The 21,193-nt window shown below is 41.8% G+C and overlaps 1 long non-coding RNA gene across 2 annotated transcripts in view; it reads left to right on the top strand.

Moving 5' to 3' along the window:
- Nucleotides 1–21,193, top strand: part of LOC122551718 — a 128,376-nt gene that overhangs the window by 13,129 nt on the left and 94,054 nt on the right. Inside the window, exons 3-4 of one of the 2 annotated variants that reach the window (XR_006312175.1) lie at nucleotides 6,526–6,534; nucleotides 12,843–12,854. The exons of the other annotated variant lie outside the window; for it this stretch is intronic. This is a non-coding gene — a long non-coding RNA (uncharacterized LOC122551718). Of the gene's footprint in view, nucleotides 1–6,525; nucleotides 6,535–12,842; nucleotides 12,855–21,193 lie in introns of those variants that run through there. 2 annotated transcript variants of the gene reach the window in all.

Here is a 21,193-nt window from a genome sequence, read left to right as displayed (position 1 = left end):
GGACGGGGGTGAGCGGGGGTGGAGTTGGATGGCGTTGGGGGTTGGGGTGGGGCAGGGGGCAGTGTTGGATGGGGTTGGGGGCAGGACGGTGATGGATGGAGTTGGGGGCGGTTTTGGATGGGTTGGGGGGGCAGAGGGAGGTGTTAGACAGGGTTGGGGGTGGGGCTGGTGTTGGGGGCAGGGGTCCGCGTGCTGTGTGTTGCTGCTGTCCCCTGAATGGGGAGCAGACTTTAAAAACGCCAAGCCCCAGAGGAAATGCATTTAATCGATTAACCAAATAATCAATTATCCAAACGAAATAGTGCTCAACCATCATGTTTGGATAATTGAGGTTCCCCTGTATTTCTAAGTGCTTTATTAGTAAATCCTTAATCATAGACTGTCACAACTTTGCAATAACAGACTTTAAGCATATTTTCTCTAGCTAGTCTGTTTTTTTTGTCTCCGCCCTTTTTAAAAATGAAACTGTTACATTGGCAATTTTATAATCCACTGGAACTTTTCCAAAATTTAAGGATTCTTGGAAGATTAATACCAATGTATCCATTATCTCTTTAAGCTGCTTCCTCAACATTCTGGGATGCATATCATCAGATCCAGGGGACATATTTAGTCTCATTTGTTTCCCTAGTACTTTTTCTCTAGTGATTATTACTGGTTTTATTTCCTGTCCTTTTGCCCCATGGGTATTTAATACTTTTGGAATGCTCATAGCCTCTTCTACTGTGAAGAATGATGCAAAATACTTATTCAGCTCCTCTGTCATTTCCTGGTTCTTCATTATTATATCCCCAGCCCCATTCTCTCAGGGGCCTACATTCACTTTGGCTTCTCTCTTACCCTTTATATACTTAAAGAAGGTATTCCTGTCCATCTTGTTTTAACCTGCAAGTTCAGCCTCAAAGTTTATTTCTCCCTCTTTATTAATTTGTTGGCCATCTTTTGTTGATTATTTGAAACTCTTCCAGTTCTCTGATTCAGCAGCAATGCTCCTTCTAAGCTGCATGTCTGCACTCCTGAGTAGGTGCTCCAATGTTCCACCCACATTGTCAGCATGCTAGTCACAGCATTGACTTCTGCTTCCAGTAGTGCACAGGCCTCAAAGACCCTCACAGCTGGTTGGAAAATTACTATGCTTACTATGAATCTTCACCACATTTCAATTTGATGCTATTTTTAACTCCCTGGCCAACCATGGTTGTCTTATCCCCTTTTGAGAATTCTTCTTCCTCACTGGAATATATCTTTGCTCTGAGCCATTTTCTTAATTGTCTGCCATTGATCTTCAACCATTATTGCTGCAAAACTCCTTTCCTAGTCCACTCCTGCCAGCTCTGCCCTCCCTTCTTTGGAATTACCTTCACTTAAGCTGAGCACATTTGTTTTCAACCCAAGTTCCTTCTTGATGAACTGAATGCTAAATTCTACTTGTCGCATGGTCACTTTGCAAGGGGATCTTCTACTCTGACCTTATTTATTAAACTTGCCTTATTACACATCACCAGACCCAAAATAGCCTGATCCCTGAAACCTATTGTTCTCGCAGACTGTGCCAAATTGTTCCTCATGGTTTCCCCCAATCTGACTATCCCAATTTACATGAAGATTAAAGTCACTCATGATTAATGTACTGCCATTGTAACATGCTCTCATTATCTCTTGATTTGTTCTTTGTCTGATTATATAGCTACTGCTTGTGGGAATGGGGTGAGGCCTGTAGACCACACCGACCAGTGTCCTCTTCCCCTTTTCATTTTAACCTCCACGATGTACAATGTAGATTGTACGTCTTCTGATTCAAGATTATTCCCTGTTAACATACATATTCCATCCCAAACCAACAATTATACCCCACCATCCTTTCCTTTCTGTCTGTTCTTTTGAAAAGTCACATATTCTTGAATATTTATTTTTCTTTATAACCATGTCTCTGTAATGACTATAAGATCATAACCATTAACTTGTATTGGTGCAGTTAATTAATCACATTCAAGTGAAAAATAATTAATTTTGACTTCTTAACCATTATTTCCTCTTTTGACCTTATTTACTGCTATTTTCCTACGCTTGTACACTCTGTCCCTGCTTGTCCTACTCTGAGCATCATTATCCAAATGGCGGCTTTGGAATTCTGCCATATCCTCTTGCTTTCCACCCTCTAATTAGTTAAAAGCTTTCTCTATAGCCCTAGTTGTTTGATTCACCAGGACATTAGTCCCAGCACAGATCAAGTGAAGCTTATCTTGCCAGAACAGAACAGTTTCTTCTACCCCAGTACTGGTGCCAGTGCTCCACATACTGAAACCCATTCTACCCCAAACCAATCTTTAAGCCCACATTTAACTCCTTGACTTTAGTTACACTATGCCAGTTTGCATGTGGTTCAAGTAGTGATCCAAAGACTATTACCTTAGAGGTGCTCCATTTTAAGTTCACTCCTAACTGTTCAAAACACTTCAACAAAACCTAGTCCTAGTTTCTTCCAGCCCTACCAACATTGTTGGTACCAATGAACACAAAGAGTCCTGGATCCCTGCCCCCCCCCCCCCCTCCATCTGCTTCTCTACCCCTGAGGAGATGTCCTTAACCCTGACACCAGACAGGCCACACAGGGGATTTCCACTAACATCTGCAGAGAGCAATATCTTACCTCTAATTATACTGAGCCCTACCACAATTGCATTGCTATTTCCTTCCCCCACCTCCAAATAACCAACAACAGGCAGAGAATATGGGTTGGTTTTTGCCTGTCAATTTGAGGAACATTTGATCTCCTGTCTACTTCACTGACATCATCGCTATGCACCTGAAAGTAGTACTAAACATATATCAATTGCCCATTGGTGCTTTCTTCTGATATCTCATAACTACTTATTTCCTTTTATGAATGTTAGATATTTGTTGTTACCTCTTTGGCTATTAACATCCCATGGGGTTGACAGTGACTAGAAAGGTTACTTTTCTGGTGATACTAGGTTCTGGTGATAAGGGGAAGCAATGGCCTAGTGATATTATTGCGAGACTATCAATCCAGAAACTCAATTTATGTACTGTGGATGTGGGTTTAAATTTGGCAACAGTAGATGGTGGAATTTGAATTCTGTAAAAATGTCTGGAATTAAGTATCTACTGATGAGCATGGAACCATTGTTGATTGTCTGAAAAATATACCCATCTGGCTCACTAATGTTCTTCATCTACAACTGGTCTGGTCAACATGTGACTCCAGACTCACAGCAAAGTGGTTGACTCTCAGTTGCCCTCTGAAGTGGCCCAGCAAGCCACTCAGTTATATCAATCGATACAAAGTCTCAACAAAGAAATCAAAATGATCAGTCCACCTGTTATCAACCGAGGAAACAGAAAAGACAACGGCAGAAACAGCCCCGTTGACCCTGCAAAGTCCCCTAGTGCTGAAATTGGCAGAGATTTCTCACAGACTATTCAAGCAACAACCCGATATAATCATGGAATCATACCTGACAGACAATCTCCCAGACACTGCCATCCCATGGCAGGATAGATCCAGGCCAGTCAGAAGGGAGTTGACCTGGGAGTCCTCAACATTGACTCTGGACCCCATGAAGTCTCATGGCTTCAGGTTAAACATGGGCAAGGAAACCTCCTGCTGATTACCACATAACATACTCTCTTGGCTGATGAATCAGGATTCCTCCATGTTGAACAACACTTGAGGAAGTACTGAGAATGACAGGGGCACAAATTGTACTCTGGGTTGGGGATTTCACCACCATGAGTGGCTTGGCAGCAGTATGACTGATCAAGCTGATCATGTCCTAAAGGACATTACTGCTAGACTGGGTCTGTGGCAGGTAGTGAGGGAACCAACATGAGGGAAAAACATACTTGATCTCATCCTCACCAATCTGCTAGCTGCAGATGCCAGTGTCCATGACAGTATTGGTAAGAGCGACCATTGCACAGTCCTTGTGGAGACCAAGTCCCACCTTCACATTGAGAATAACCTCCATCATGGTGTGTGATACTATTACCTTGCTAAATGGGACAGATTTCAAACAGATCTAGCAACTCAAGGCAGGGCATGGTGGGCCATCAACAGCAGCAGAATTGTACTCCAGCACAATCTGTATCCTCATGACCAGGCATATCCTCCACTCAACCATTACCATCAAGCCAGGGGATCAACCCTGGTTTAATGGAGTGTACAAGAGGGCATGCCAAGAACAGCACCAGACATACCTGAAGATGAGCTGCCAATCTGTTGAAGCTACTAAACAGGACTACTTGTGTGCCAAACAGGGTAAGCAGCAAGTGATAGACAGAGCTAAGCGATCCCTCAATCAATGAAACAGATCTAAGCTCTGTGGTCCTGCCACATCCAGTCATGAATGGTGGTGGACAATTAAACAACTCATTGGAAGAGGCAGCTCCACATACATCTCCATCCTCAATGATGGAAGAGCCTAGCATGTCAGTACAAAAGATATGGCTAAAATACTCACATCAATTTTCAGCCAGAAATTGTGAGTGGAATGTCCATTTCGGCCTTCCCCTGTGGTTCCCAACATTACAGATACTAGTCTTCAGCCAATCCAACACTCCATGTGATGTGAAGAAACAGTAGGAAATACTGGATACCACAAAGGCTATGGGTCCTGACAACATTCCAGCAATCTTACTGTGCATCAGAACTTGCGGCTTCCCTAGTATAAAAATGTTTTTATAGATAACTATTAAAAGCTATAAAGTTGTTTCAATTGAAGGTGAACTTCTTTTAGCAATTAATCTCAATGATTATACTGTGTCAGACTTCAAAAAACATTCTGTCATCAATGTTGAGATTGAGAGGTGAAGTTAAAATCATAGAGTTGGATGGGTGTCAAAAGACAAGTTTTGCAGATCAGTTTGTTTATCACACCCTTCCCGTGCCAGGCCTAAAAATCTCCCCCATTTCTTAGTGACAAGAAAACTGATTGTTGCAGGGTAAGGGGAGAGCAGACCAAGGGTAAAGGTGGCACCTGGAGGGTGGGATGGTGTAGAATACAGTGATGAATCTCTTTGGCCTCCAATGACTTTGCACACTTGGGAGGAACAACATGGCAAATATGGAATGAGCAAAGTGTAATTCCTTGTTTGCATTTGCTTCACTGTCATGGCTTCTCAGTGTTACTGACCATTCTCCTAAACTCTGGAATTCCCTTCCTAAATTCTCCACCTCCCATCCTCTCTTTCCTCTTTTTAAAAAAACATTTAAAACTCTATCTCGTCATCTGATCTAATATCTCTTCCTTTGACTCAGTATCAATATTTGTCATTACAGAGCTGTGAACTGTCTTTGCTTTGTTAAAGTTGGCATAGTAATACTCATTGTTATTAGTTTGAAATAATTGAAAATCATCAGCAAAATTAATTGTACATTCACTGAAATTTCCAGTATGTTCTGCAAACATGTCAATGTCTGTGCCAGGGCATAGTCGATGAAACTTTTTCACATAAACCAAGTTAAAAATCACACAACACCAGTTATAGTCCAACAGGTTTAATTGGAAGCACACTAGCTTTCGGAGCTTCCAATTAAACCTGTTGGACTATAACCTGGTGTTGTGTGATTTTTAACGTTGTACACCCCAGTCCAACACCGGCATCTCCAAATCATCACATAAACCAAGTTGTCTTTATTAACTCATGGGACATGGATACTGCTGGCTGGCCAGCAGGTATTGTTCACCTTTAGTAGCCTCTGAGAAGCTGGTGGTGAGCTGCTTTCTTGAACCACTACCTGTTATTTGCTGTAGATATATCCACAATACTGTGTGGGAGGGCGTTCCAGGAATTTGATCCAGTGACACAGAAGGAACAGCGATATATTTCTAAGTCAGGATGGTGAGTGGCTTGGAGGGGAACCTCCAGATGTGGTGCTCCATGTATCTGCTGTCCTTATCCTTTTGGGTGGTAGTGTTTTTGGGTTCGGAAGTTGCTATTTAAGCAGCCTGATAAATTTCAGCAGTGCCTCTTGTAGATGGTATACACTGCTGCTACTTTGCTCAAAAACTGCATGCATCCATGTAGAACTCTGAGCTCAAAAACTGCATGAATTCATGTAAAACTCCGTTATCTCACTTTTTAGATTAGAATCAGTCTAAACATCATGGCATAGACAGAGAACACAGGGGCCAACACCTTCAATATATTGTCTAGCTATCACCATTGTTAACAGCTAACCCGAGAATGCAACTTTAAAAAAAAGGTTTTGTGATTTACACATGAAAGAGGTGAAATTATCACTGTATTCTAACAAATGAAAGGCTTAACAGACAATCAATTTTTCAATGTATAATTTCAGAATTTTTGCTATAAATTCTGTGTTACGATCGAGCCCTCCACTATCACCTGATGAAGGAGTGTCGCTCCGAAAGCTAGTGTGCTTCCAATTAAACCTGTTGGACTATAACCTGGTGTTGTGTGATTTTTAACTTTGTACACCCCAGTCCAACACCGGCATCTCCAAATCATGACTGCTGCTACTGTGTGTCAGTGGTGGAGGAAGTGGATGTTTGTGAAGAAGATATAAAAGATCAAGAATTATCATTTTTCCTGATTCAAAATTAAAGATACATCTAAACTGTTCACAATATTTCCACCCCAGTGTTGAAAAGAAGTTGTCATTATAAGCTGGTAATTGTTCTTTCAAACATGCCACTTAATGAATTTCTTTAAATAATAATCTGGGGCTTACCTTGCTGTTTACCAAAAGCCAATATCCTGTTTCTAGCTTCACCTGGACTTGCTTAATAACTAATACAAATCACAGTGACTTTTATTTCTCCTTGAACGTGATCCATGAACTCTCTCCACATTGGATCCAATTTTACTTCTCATTTCTTTGTATCAGCTCATTCATCTGCTACAAAGAAATATATCATATCCTTTAGCAGGATGAGGCAAACGTGCAGTCTAAACAATCTGAGAAATTGTTACTATTATAAATCTTATGCTTTGCTTATATCCTTTTGCAACCAAGTATATTTCATTAAAGTTGATATATCAAAATAGACAATATGAATCATTTTGATAAGTTATTTATGTGATGAGCCCTATAGATTTCAGTTCTCTGCTGTAGAGATAAAAGACCCATTATACAGGTATAATTGGTAAATTCATTGAAAATATTATCAGCTATAACCTCTAAATTATACCTTATAATATTTCACTAACATTTTGAGATTTCCTTTTGTATGCCTGCAAAAACACAAATCCAACCCTGAGCTGAAAAAAAATTGTCATTATATATTCCCATTTAAAGAAGGCAGATTGCATATTCATTTATCTGTCTCATTTTAAGCATCTTTGTTCCCATGACATGCTGAAACTCCAGAAAGTGTCTGTTCAGTTTTGGAGGATCTATCATTTTTTTTTCAATTTTATTATTGCATATTTTATTGTTGAAACAAAATCATTATGCAAGATTCCTCATAGCAACCTGTCCATTCTGACCCCAAGGGAGTGAAGCAATAAAGAATCCTGCTGATTTAATTGTCACTGTTGCTATAGCAACTCTTATCCATCATATAAAATAGGATTGAATTTTACACTGATGTTGCCACCTAATTACACAAAAATGTGATCTATGCTTGTGTTCAGTTAATAATCAGGTGGATGTGCTTTGTACAGTTCAAACAGAAATCTGTACCAAGCTTCAATTTCTCAAAGGTTTAAATTGATGATTTATGAATTCATAGCAGTGGTGCTTTGATGCATTGTATTAGTAATCTCCATTAATGTTCATGTCATAAACAGTTATTTAACTTGACGTTTTCAGTCAATGCTATCAATCACTTTGTTCTAGTTTGAATGCTCCAGAAATTCTCAAGGAATTACTATTATATCTATTGTGTGTTATTGGTCTGGTGATGTGTCTCCGTAATCACAAGCTACCAATGGCTGATTCTTCACATCAAAATATTCACGCAAGTGCCTGTCAGAAGTCATAATAATTCTGTGAGCACTGATGGTTTCATTTATATGATGCAATTTCGATTCCAGAGGGCAACACTACGGAGGTGTTCCCTTGCTTAGTATGGGTTATTCAGTGTGTGAATTCCAGCAATACATTTTTGTGACTGGGATTTTATTTTGGCTCTGCACTGAGGGAGAACAGCATCTTCAAAGGTGCCATTTTCCTCATAAGACATTGGCCCATATATCACAATGATCAGAGGGTCTTTAGAGCAGTTCAGCCTCCAGTTGCACATTGGGACTGAGCAGAACTCTTGGTCTAAGTGACCCCCTGGGAATTGCCTCAGGAATTGTCTTTTATGCTGGGCAATTCCCCAGTGTATGGAACCCTCTGAAAGAGTCCATGAGGTTTAGAGAATTCCAACTCATTTAGGTTTAATCCTAAGCCAGGAAAGCTAGAGGATTGAAAATGTACTCTAATTCTTGGGTAAATATTAAGCTGACTCTCCAAAGCACCACTAATACACCCCAATGTTCCCTAACCCTACTCCCTAAAACCTAGTCCCTGACTGGATGCCAACACAAATCCACATCCCCCACTTGCTACCAGGTGTGTGGACCCTTAGAACTGACAGTTTGCCTTTACATCACTGGCCTAAACCCTTTCTCCACCTTCGTCATTTGGCATATTACCCACCCCTGATACTGCATGTACCTGACACCCACACACCTGTCACACTACCTCCTTCATCCACCTGGCACCCTAGTCCCTCAATCAACATCTACCCCAATCCTACACTTATCTTACATAATTAGCCTTTCACAGGCACTATCTAAGAGTCAAAAAGTGCAGTGCTGGAAAAGCAAAGCTGGTCAGGCAGCATCTGAGGAGTTGGTGAGTTGATGTTTTGAGCATAAGCTCTTCATCAGGAATGTGAGGGGCAGGAGATGGGGTGGGTGGAGGGTAGGACAGTTCAAGAGGGTGATGCTGAGTTGGAAGGTTGGATCTGGGATAAGGTTGGGGCAGGAGAGATGAGGAAATTGGGTGAAATTGACATTGATCCCATGTGGTTGGACGGTCCCAAGTCGGAAGATGAGGCATTCTTCCTCCAGGCGTTGGGTGGTAACGGTTTGGTGATGGAGGAGGCCCAAGAATTGCATGTCTTTGGCGGAGTGGGAGGGGGAGTTGAAGTGTTCTGCCACAGAGTGGTAGGGTTGTTTAGTGCATGTGTCCCAGAGATGTTCTCTGAAATGTTCCGCAAGTTGGTGTCCTGTCTCCCCAATGTAGAGGAGACCACATCGAGAGCAGTAGATGACATGTGTGGAGGTACAGGAAAATCTCTGTCAGATGTGGAAGATCCTTTAGGGCCTTGGATGGAGGTGAGGGAGGTGGTGTGTGTGCAGGTTTTACACCTCTTGTAGTGGCAGGAGAAGGTGCTGGGAATGGAGGGTAGGTTGATGGGGGCATAGACCTAACAAGGGAGTCGCGGAGGGAATGGTCTCTGCAGAATGCAGATAGGGGTGGGGAGGGAAATATATCCCTAGTGTTGGAGTCTGTTTGTAGGTACTGCAAATGGCAGAGAATGATGTGATGCATGGGATGGATGGTGAAGACCGGGGGATTCTGTCCTTGTTACGATTAGAGGGGTGGGGTTCATGGGCAGATGTGCATGAATAGAGGAGATGTGCTGGAGTACATTATTGACATTTGGGAGGGGAAATTGTTGTCCTTGAAGAGGGAGGCCACCTAGGATGTTCTGGAGTGGAATTGGTCTTTCTGTGAGCAGATGCGGCAGAGGCGGAGGAATTGGGAGTGAGGGATAGCATTTTTACAGGAGGGGGCATGGGATGAGGTATAGTCTGGGTATCTGTGGGAGTCAATGGGTTTGAAGTAGATGTCCGTGTTGAGTCGGTTGCCGGAAATGGAGATGGATATAGAGAGGTCCAGGATCGGGAGGGCAGTGTCCTAGATGGTCCAGATGAACTTGACCAGTCAGGGTGGAAAGTGTTTGTGAAGTTGATGGACTGTTCAACCTCATCGTGGGAGCACGATGTGGCGCCGATACAGTCATCGATGTAACAGATGAATAGGTAGGGAATGGTGCTGGCGCAGCTGCGGAAGATGGACTGTTCCATGTACCCGACACAGAGGCAGGCATAGCTGGGTCCATGCAGGTGCCCATAGCTACCCCTTTACTCGGGAGGGAGAGGGAGGATTTGAAGGAGAAATTGTTGAGGGTGAGGACCAGTTCAGCCAATTGAATGAGTGTGTCGGTGGAAGGGTACTGGTTGGGTCAGCGAGAGAGGAAGAAACAGAGGGCTTGGAGGCCTTCATCATGGTGGATGGATATGTATAGGGACTGGATGTCCATGGTGAAGATGAGACACTGGGGGCTGGGGAACCAAAAGTCATGGAGGAGGTGGAGGGCATGTGGTGCCCTGAATGTATGTGGGAGATCCTAGACCAAGGAGGACAAGACAGTGTCAAGGTATGCAGAGATAAGATTGGTGGGGCAGGAGCAGGCTGAGATGATGGGTCGACTAAGGCAGTCAGGTATGTAAATATGTAAATGTTGCTAGTGGGGTTGGTGTGGAATCTGTAAAAATTTTCCTTGCAGCTAGATTTTTGGATTCTTGGACAGGTTCACAAACAAGAGATCTTTGTCCAAGAATTTCTCAGATAGAAGACATCTTAAACTAAATGGGCAAATTTTAATCCAGTCACGATTGAGAAGAGGGTTTCTGATGCTGATCAGAATATCTAGGCCAATAAACTAAACGTCTGCTGTTATTTGTTTCAGGCTGCAGTTTTTGTCCTTCCCAGTCAACACTGTGAGGAAAGGGGCATTGAGGGATCTTGTTAGACATAAAATGGAGGCCACATTTGCCAGTTTTTATAACATCTCAAAAATAATTATTTTAATATAAGGCACTATCTTTCATGAACTAATTTATAAAATACTATAAGATCATAAGTTGATGAAATATATGGCATGACCACACCAGAAATGACCGCATCGTAGTAAGTGAAGCGTGAATTTATAATGGTCCTTATTAGTAGCTATTCATTCCCTAGGCTAACATTTATCCTTTCCATTGACTATCCAACTGTTGTTCTTTCTCTCTAGGCTCCATCTCCACCTGTTTTCACTCTTTCCCCTCCCCACTCCCCTCTCCCCTTCTTTACCATATATACCAAACTTGCTTAGCTACAATCAGCTCTGAAGAAGAGCCACTGGACCTGAAGCATTAGCTCTGGTTTCTCTCCACAGATGTTGCCAGATCTGCTGAGATCTTCCAGCAATTTCTGTTTCTGTTTCTGATTTCCAGCATCCACAGGTTTCAGGTGGAATTCACCTTAGGGCAGTGCTATGAAAGCTTGTGATTTCAAATAAACTTGTTGGACTTATAACCTGGTGTCATGTGACTTCTGTCAGATGCAGTCTCTCAGGGCTACTCTGGGTGATCTGATCTAACACTATGCATGTTCTTCTGGCATTCTATTTTTTCAGATGCATTGAATTCTTTCAATTTTATAGGGAAACATGATATCAAAGAGTTAATCAATTCAAAATGGTTGCAGTTGATAATCAGCACATTAGCCTTTTTTTGTTGAAGTGAATGAACAGGGACAGTCATGTAACTCCTGGGTGCCACCTTGCAGGATTCTATGTCCATTTTACAGTTCTTTACAAGAACTTATAAAATTATGGTCTTATTATAATTACACAGTCTTAATGTGTACAAAGGATTAAATGTTGCCTCAATACATTAAACATAATGATGCCTATAAAGTACTATTGGTCTTATTTAATTCAACTCTTAAAATCATATTTTTATGTTGTTAAAACACTTCCAGATTTGTTTAAGATACCGCACAATATGAAAAAGAATCCTGCAGTAAGATTTTATGTTTTTCAATTTTTGAAAGAAAAGGACTGAAAAATACAAGACAGTTGTCTACATCTCGAAATGTGCTGTACAAACCGATTCGGCAAAGTTCTCACGGACAATGTCTGAGGGGGAGTTACTTATGCTCACTGTATACCTAAGGGAGTCATGAGCCTTATCTTTTACTTTCTCTGAATGTTCGACTTTGTGATTATTTTTGTTAGTAACCTCATTGACCAAATCAAAGACAACTGATTTGTAACATTCTGTTCAAGGTCTCAGTAGAAATGAAGTGGCGACTGAAAGAACTAATTTACAGTTTAAAATGTCAAGACAGCACAATGCTATTTTCTCTTCATCCTTAAACTCGATGTCTTTTAGCCCAGTGAATATTCTCAGAACCTGTAACAATACTGATTTGCTTCTAATGCTTTTGTAAAGCACTTTAAGACTGTTCCTTCTGTTTTCTTCTTCATTTACAAGTAGGAACAGTTTGTCCAGACCTCTCATCATTTTGAAAATATCTACCAAATCTCCCTTCAGAACTCCCCTCGCAAAGGAAAACAATGCCAACTTCTCTGATCATTCAGCAAAATGGAGCTGTCTCATCCTGGAACCATTCTCATCAATCTCTGCATTCTCTCCAAAATGTTCACATTCTTCTGAAAGTGCGGTGCCTAGAACTATGCACAATGCACCAGCTGAAGTTGAACTAGTGCCCTATGTAGGTATAGCATAACATCCCTGTTGCTGTATTCTTTGTCTCTATTAATGAAGCCAAGAACACTGGATACTTTATTAACAACCTTTCTTGACATATCCTGCTACCCTTTATGATCTGTTCACATATACATTAAGGTCTCTCTGATTGTGCACATCTTTTAGAATAGTACTCTTTGTTTTTTTACTGTCTTTCCATGCACTTTGTATCAAAGAACACATTGTCCAATTTCACATTGGACTTCATCTGCCATCTATCTGCCCAATCTACCACATTTTTAATTTCTTTTCAGAGTTCTGCACTGTCCTTCTAATAGTTTACAATTTTCCCAAGTTTTTTTTATTGTCCGTATACTTTGAAATTGCTCTTCTACACAAAGATCATTGATATATACATCAAAAAGCGAGGGTTCCAATACAGTTCTGGGGAACACCATGACAAATCTGTTTCAGGCTCAAAGAATGCATATTATTAATTACTTTCTGTTTCCCATCACTCAGGTAATTTTGTATTCATTTGCTACTGTCCGTTTTATTCCATAACCTATAACTTCTCTATAACAAGTAAATGTGCAGCACATTGAAAGTCTATGCACATCACATCAATGACCTAGTGGGTGGCACGGTGGTTAGCACTGCTGCCTCAAGCGCCAGAGACCCGGGTTCAATTCCCGCCTCAGGCGACTCTCTGTGTGGTGTTTGCACATTCTCCCTGTGTCTGCGTGGGTTTCCTCCCACAGTCCAAAAATGTGCAGGTTAGGTGAATTGGCCATGCTAAATTGCCCGTAGTGTTAGGTGAAGGGGTAAATGTAGGGAAATGGGTCTGGGTGGGTTGCGCTTCGGCAGGTCGGTGTGGACTTGTTGGGCTGAAGGGCCTGTTCCCACGCTGTAAGTAATCTAATCTTTCCCTCATTAACTGTCTCTGTTACCTCTTCAAAAATTCTTGGCTACATCTCATCTGGTCACAGTGCCTTATCAACTTCACTGACAGTTTATCCAAAACATCCTCCTTATCAATACAAAACTCTTCGAGGAACTGGGTTTCCTATTCTGTCACATGGCCTGGGCTGCACCTTCCTTGCAGAGAAAAATAGATGCAAACTATTCATGTTACACCTCAGCCATGTCCCTGTCATAATGTGTAAGTTCCCTTTTTGGTCCCTAATTGGGCTTACATCTCCTTTTATCACATTGTTTATGTGCCTATAGAAAACTTTGACATAACCCTTAGCTGCCTATCTTTTCTCATAGCTTTTATTTGCTTTCTCACCTCCCTCTGACCCTTAGGTCAGCTTAGTTCTTATTTATGTTTCCTCACTGTAACCTTCATTAGCACACCTTCTACTCTTAAACATAATTCTATTTCCTTTGTCATGCAGGTTGCACTGGATTTTTTTTGTCCTACCTTTCTCATTTGAGACAATATACCTTTACTCTTACTGAACAATGCCCGCTTTCACTTAACCTGTTGGTTGGTCACTTCTTTGCCTATTGAGCTTTTGTCTATCTAACCTCATCGAAGTTACCCAGTTAATTGTCCTTATTCTCAATTGACCATTTACTACAGTGATCTTAACCGTTATGATACAATGATCAGCATTCTCTAAATGTTCATTGGCTCTCAGTCGATTGGCTTGAACCACCTCAGTCCCAAAATCCAACTGCAATAGTGCCTCCTCCCGAGTTATACTGCTGTAAGAAATTCTCACAAACAAAGTTTGGGAACGCATGCTGCTCTCTGAGGGAAATTATTGAGATTTTAATTTGTAAATTTTGTGAAAATGTAGTGTCTCACACATGGTCTGCCATTGTCCAAATTGCAGATGAGTTATCGGGGAGTGTCTGTTCAGTGATACCTGACCTATCACATCCATCCTGAGAAAGTTTGCTGGATTATGAGCCAATCAGTTTGTTGGGGAATTGACCATCAAGCTTCTTTGCCTGGTGCAGGCCTTGCCTATCTGAAGCTGCTGGCCAATCACAGGCCAACAGCTTTTGGGAACTGCAGACTTTAGTTGAGGCTTAGTCTTCAAGTGGTAGTAGGTATGTGATTATTCAGTTCTCACAGGCTGGAGCTATGGGCGAGTCGCTGTTGTTGCGGGTTGGAATGTGTCCTTTAGAGTTAACCCCATTCATGATTCTGATAGCGGCCAGATTTGGGCAGAAGAAACACCAGCACTTCCACATTACCACTAAACCAGGAGGTAGGTAGCTCTGATAGGAAACCAACCTCAACTCTGAGAAGAGCATCCTGCAGTTAGCATCATGGTGAAGCAATTGGAGAAAGAGTATCCTGCAGTTAGTATCGTGGTGAAGCAGAAACAGAAATCGCTGGAACAGCTCAACAGGTCTGGCAGCAACTGTGGAGAGAAATCAGAGTTAATATTTTGGCTTCCGTGACCATTCCCCAAAACATTTTTCTCCACAGATGTTGCCAGACTTTCTAAGTCTTTCCAGCAATTTCTGTTTCTAATTTGTAGCATTTGCAGTTCTTACTCAATTGAAGAAGACAGTCAACATTATGGCAAAGCAAGTTGTGATGAGTTTCCTGCAGTCATTTTTGTAATAAAGCAGTGTGGGAAGAGTGTCATGCAGTCAGTTGTTGTTGAAGAAGCCAACATGAGTGACATCACAGAAAGTTTAAAAGTTCATTTGCTGGTAAGAAAATGCTGTAAATGCTATAAATTGTAAATGTGTATTTGTTGCACAACACAGGTAAATGAAAATCAGGAGCAATATAATACAATATTATAGGTAATATAAATGAGGGTAGGAGAAAGAGAGAAATGCTACCATAAGGGAAGCAAGTTTAGGACGAAGACAAGGTATTATGGGAGAGCTTAGTCCTGCCTGAGGTCTGGAGAACAGCTAATATGTTCCCATTATACAAGAATTGAGAGTAATAAACCAGAACATTGCCAGGAAACCAGAATCAGAGGCACCTTGATGTGCATATCCATTGATCTTTGAGGGCCAAAGAGCAGATAGATAAGGTGGTTAAAAACTCATATGGGAGACTTGCCTTTATTAGTTAAGATATTCAATACAAGAGCATGATGGTTATAATGGAGCTGTATAACTATAGTTAGGCAACAGTTGGAGGGCTGTGTATTGTTCCGGTCACCATGCTATAGGAAAATGTAATTACACTGGAGAGGGTGCAGGAGAGATTCACCAGGATGTTGCCTGGGCTGGAGCGATTCCGCTTTGAAGAGAGACTAGATAGGCAGGGTTTTTTTTCTTTAGAGCAGAGAAGGCTGTGGGGGATCTGATTAGGTGTATAAAATTCTGAGGAGCATCGACAGGGTAGATAGGGAGAAACCTTTCCTCTTAGATATTGTTAATAGTCAAGGGACTAAATGCTAATGTAAGGACCAGGGGGTTTTGAGGAGATTTGGGGAAATCATTTTACCCAGAAGGTTGTGGATTTTTGGAACTCACTGCCTGAAAGGGTAGTTGGGCGAGACTGAAACCCTAAAGACATTAACTAAGTCTTTAGATGAGCACTTGAAATATCATAACATACATGACTACAGGCCAAGTGCTAGAAAATGCCATTAGAATAGATGAATGTTTGCTGATCAGTATGGACATGATGGGCCGAAGGGCCTCTTTCCATGCTGTAAAAGCTCTATAAATCTCTGACTCTATGACTTTTTCTACCTGCTGGATTGCAGTTAACTGTGGCAGTACCAAGTTGTGGCCCATATGAGGCCATTAATTGTTGGTGAGTTGATAAGAAAGAAATGACTAACTCTCCAAGGCCAACTTGCCCAGTTGTTTCCCTTTTTTTAAATTAGATTACTTACAGTGTGGAAACAGGCCCTTCGGCCCAACAAGTCCACACCGACCCGCCGAAGCGCAACCCACCCATACCCCTACATTTACCCCTTACCTAACACTACGGGCAATGTAGCATGGCCAATTCACCTGACCTGCAAATCTTTGGACTGTGGGAGGAAACCGGAGCACCCGGAGGAAACCCACGCAGACACGGGGAGAACGTGCAAACTCCACACAGTCAGTCGCCTGAGGCGGGAATTAAGCCCGGGTCTCTGGCGCTGTGAGGCAGCAGTGCTAACCACTGTGCCACCGTGCCGCCTTTTTTGTCACCACCTTTATAATTTCTAGGGAGGGGAGAGTTATGAACTTAGTCTAATTACGAATGCACATTTATTTGGCTAAATGGCTGAATGTGAGTGTGAGGTTTTGCTTCCACTGATGGATGATGTGGTCATTTATTTTATGACTGATTACAGACAACTTCCAAACTCTGACGTTTGCTGGCCACATGTTTGTTTTTTGAGAGGGCTGAGACACATGGTAAACAGGTACAGTCTTTGCAGCTTTGGACTCAACTACTCATTCTCTTCTCGAATTTTGAAGACGTCTTTGAGGTCTCGGCAATGTTCAAGATGAAGAAGGCTTTTCTATCCTTCATCAAAAGTGAAATGAAATCAAAAGTGTTGTTCTGTGCTTCTAAATGACTGGCTAGAATGCCCACTACCATTAGGCTTACTGCAACAATCACGTTGTGTTGAGGATGTCACAGACGCAAGATGAGTTCTACAATGCTTGTTCTCTTAGTTTCTGGGCCACCATGAATGGATAATCTGGTCTTTCACAGTCCAGATTGCTAGTGGAAGAGTCAAAGAGACAGAGAGGTGTACAGCACGGAAGTGGACCCTTCGGTCCAACCCGTCCATGCCAACCAGATATCCCAAACCAATCTAGTCCCACATGCCAGCATCGGCCCATATCTCTCTAAACCCTTCCTATTCATATAACCATCCAGATGCCTTTTAAACGTTGCAATTGTACCAGTCTCCACCACTTCCTCTGGCAGCTCATTCCACACACGTACCACCCTCTGCACGAAAATGTTGCCCCTTTAGTCCCTTTTATATCTTTTCCCTCTCACCATAAATCTATGCCCTCTGTTCTGGACACCCTGACCACAGGAAAGAGACTTTGTCTATTTATCCTATCCATGCCTCATGATGTTATAAACCTCTATAAGGTCACCCGTCAGCCTCCAATGCTCCAGGAAAAACAGCCCTAGATTATTCAACCTCTCCCTATAGCTCAAATTCTCCAACTCTGGCAACATCCTTGTAAATCATTTCTGAACCCTTTCACATTTCACAATATTCTTCTGATAGGAAGGAGACGAAAATTGCACACAATATTCCAAAAGTGGCCCAACCAATGTCTTGTACAGCTGCAACATGACCTCCCAACTCCTGTACTCAATACGCATACCAAATGCCTTCTTCACTATCCAATCTACCTGTGGCTCCACTTTCAAGGAGCTATGAACCTGCACTCCAAGGTCTCTTTGTTCAGCAATACTCCCTCAGACCTTACCATTAAGTGTGTAAGTCCTGCTAAGATTTGCTGTCCCAAAATGCAGCACCTCACATTTATCTGAATTAAATTCCGTCTGCCACTTCTCAGCCGATTGGCCCATCTGATCAAGGTGCCGTTGTACTCTGAGGTAATCTACTTCGCTGTCTGCTAAACCTCCAATTTTGCTATCATCTGCAAACTTACAAACTGTATCTCTTATGCTCATATTCAAATCACTTATATAAAGTAGTGGACCCAGCACCAATCCTTGTGGCACTCCACTAGTTACAGGCCTCCAGTCTGAAAAACAACCCTCCACCACCACCTCTGTCTTCTACCTTTGAGCCAGTTCTGTATCCAAAAGGCTAGTTCTCCCTGTATTCCATGAGATCTAACCTTGCTATCAGACTCCCATAGGGAACCTTGTCAAACGCCTTCTGAAGTCCATATAGCTCACGTTCACCGTTCTGCCCTCGTCAATCCTCTTTGTTACTTATTCAAAAAGCTTGTCAGCTGTGATTGAGAGAAAGGCAAACACTGAACTTGTAACTCTTTAATTGTTCCATTCTTGGAATTCTTCTCTAAATGTCTCCACCTTTTCACCTCTCTTTCACCAATAAGATGCTCCTCTAAATCTCTTTGAAGGAGATTTTGGTCATCCATCTTAGTTCGCTTGGTGTTGGATACTGTCTGGTTCTGCTCCTCTGAAATGGATTGGGATAGTTTGCTACACCAAAGGCATTATACAAAGTTGCATTGCCTGTGATATATTCCCAAATCTGGATTGGAGTGCTGGTAGGATTTCATGACTTGGTGTCAGAATCCCTGGTTTGGCAAATTAATATTCATGCAATGACTTACCTTTTCTTCAAAACTGGGGAAAACTGAGATGCAGCTAGCATCTACAGTGTTTTGTTTCTGTCTCTGCTGGCAGTGTTTCTATGCAAGTGCAGCCAAATGACCCAATAGTAACTCCAATGCTCTTTTTTTAACAAAGTGATTGAATTAAATAGTTTTTTTTTGGCTTTCCCAAATTAGTAGCTATATTTGCCAGTTTTTGATTTTGGAAAATATAAAACTTTGAATTATAACATGAAAGTTGCCAATAGACCTACTTTCAAAACTGACATTTACAATGACCTCATGTCAATGCCAGCAGTCGATTTATGTATTCAACCAAATGCAATTCATCTCCGTTGGCTTGGATCATCCATTTGTTGATTGCATTTTATGATACAATTTACCACTACACAGCTCGCTGCTCTTATAGTTAAACAAACCACACAACATCAACTGTTAAGAGAAACGTTACTTAGTCATCTAGCTTCAAGTGCCCATGAAGTTTTAATTTGATTAGATTAGATTACGTTACAGTGTGGAAACAGGCCCTTCGGCCCAACAGGTCCACACCGACCCGCCGAAGCGCAACCCACCCATACCCCTTACCTGACACTAGGGTCAATTTAGCCTGGCCAATTCACTTAACCTGCACATTTTTTGGAAGGTGGGAGGAAACCGGAGCACCCGGAGGAAACCCACGCAGACACGGGGAGAACGTGCAAACTCCACACAGTCAGCCGCCTGAGGCGGGAATTGAACCCGGGTCTCTGGCGCTGTGAGGCAACAGTGCTAACCACTGTGCCACCGTGCCACTGTGCCACCCTCAATTATTACAATTGTTTTTATATTAGCATGACATTGTTGCTAAGTATTTCAATAACTTACAGGGTAGATTTAAACTCTTAAACAGGAAGTGGATTTTAACAGCAAGTGGATGGTCAAAGCCACTTTGAAGTTTCGACCTCATGTCAATGCAATTTACATGCCCCAACCAGCCAATAAGCTTCAACTCCTCCACTTTGTTTAAACATAGAAACACAGAAACTGGGAGCCATTGAGCCCTTTGAACCTGTTCTGTCAATCAATATAATCATGGCTGATCCTCAATCTCAAAACCAAATTCCTACTTTCTCCCCAAAGCCTTTGACGTCTTTAAAATAAAAAAAACACGGTCCCTTTACTGCATTCAGTGACTTGGCCTCCACAGCCTTCTCATTGAGATGTATAGCACAGAAACAGACCCCTCGGTCCAACTTGCCCATGCCAACCAGATATCTAATCTAGTCCCATTTGGCCCATATCTCTCTAAACCCTTCTTACCTCTTAAATGTTGTAATTATACTAGCCTCCACCACATCCTCTGGCAACTCATTCCATACACACACCACCATTTGCATGAAAAAGTTGCCCCTTAGATCCCTTTTCAATGTTTCCCCTCTCATCCTAAACCTATACCCTCGAGTTCTGGTCTCCCCCATAGTTTCACAGTCATAATTCCTAAGTCACGATTCCACAGGTCCACTACCTTTTGAGTAAGGAGATATTTCCTCAACTCAGTGCTAAATTATTTACCCCATACCCTGAGACTATGACGGGGTAAACCGAAACGTCGATTTCGAAGCTCCTCGGATGCTGCCTGAATTGCTGTGCTCTTCCAGCACCACTAATCCAGAACCTGAGACTATGACACCTAATTGCAGACTCCCCAGTCAGGGAACACATCCTCCTTGCATCTATTCTGTCCAGCTCTGTCCAATTCAATCTGATACCCTCTCATTCTTCTAAACTCTATTGATTACAGGCTCAGTTAAACCAATCTCTCCTCTTACGATAGTTCTGCCATTCTTGATATCAACCTAGTGAACCACCACTGCACTCCCTCTATGGCAAGCATACCTTTTCTTTGGTGTGGAGATCAAAAGTGTGCACACAGTACTCCAGGAATGATCTTGCTATAGTCTTGTATAACTGCAGAAAGACATTCAAGACTTCTGAACTCAAATCTTCTTGCAATGAAGGTCGATATGCCTTTTACCTTCTTGATTGCTTGCAGCACCTGTCTGTTTACTTTCATTGAAAGGTGTAGAAGGACACCCTGATCCTTTTGTATAGCTGCACTTCCCAATGTAACATTATTTAAATAATACTCTTCCTTTCTATTTTTCACACTGAAGCTTATTACTTTACAATTAGCCACATTGTATGCATCTGCCATGTTTGTGTCCACTCACTCAACTTATCTAAATGAGGTTGATGCCTTCTTGCATCTTTCTCACAATTCAGAATCTCACCCAGTTTTATGTCATTTATAAACTTCAAAATATTACATTTGGTTTTCTAGTCTAGGTCATTTTTATATATATCGTGAATAGCTGGGGTTCATATACTGACCGTTGTAGTACGCCACTACTCACTGAGTGCCATTCAGAAAATGACTCAGAAAATGTCCTGTCTG

Source organism: Chiloscyllium plagiosum, chromosome 1 (genome assembly GCF_004010195.1).
Source record: "Chiloscyllium plagiosum isolate BGI_BamShark_2017 chromosome 1, ASM401019v2, whole genome shotgun sequence".
NCBI lineage: Eukaryota > Metazoa > Chordata > Chondrichthyes > Orectolobiformes > Hemiscylliidae > Chiloscyllium > Chiloscyllium plagiosum.
The sequence above is the reverse complement of the archived record's forward strand: the minus strand, read 5'-3'. Positions and strand labels throughout refer to the sequence as shown.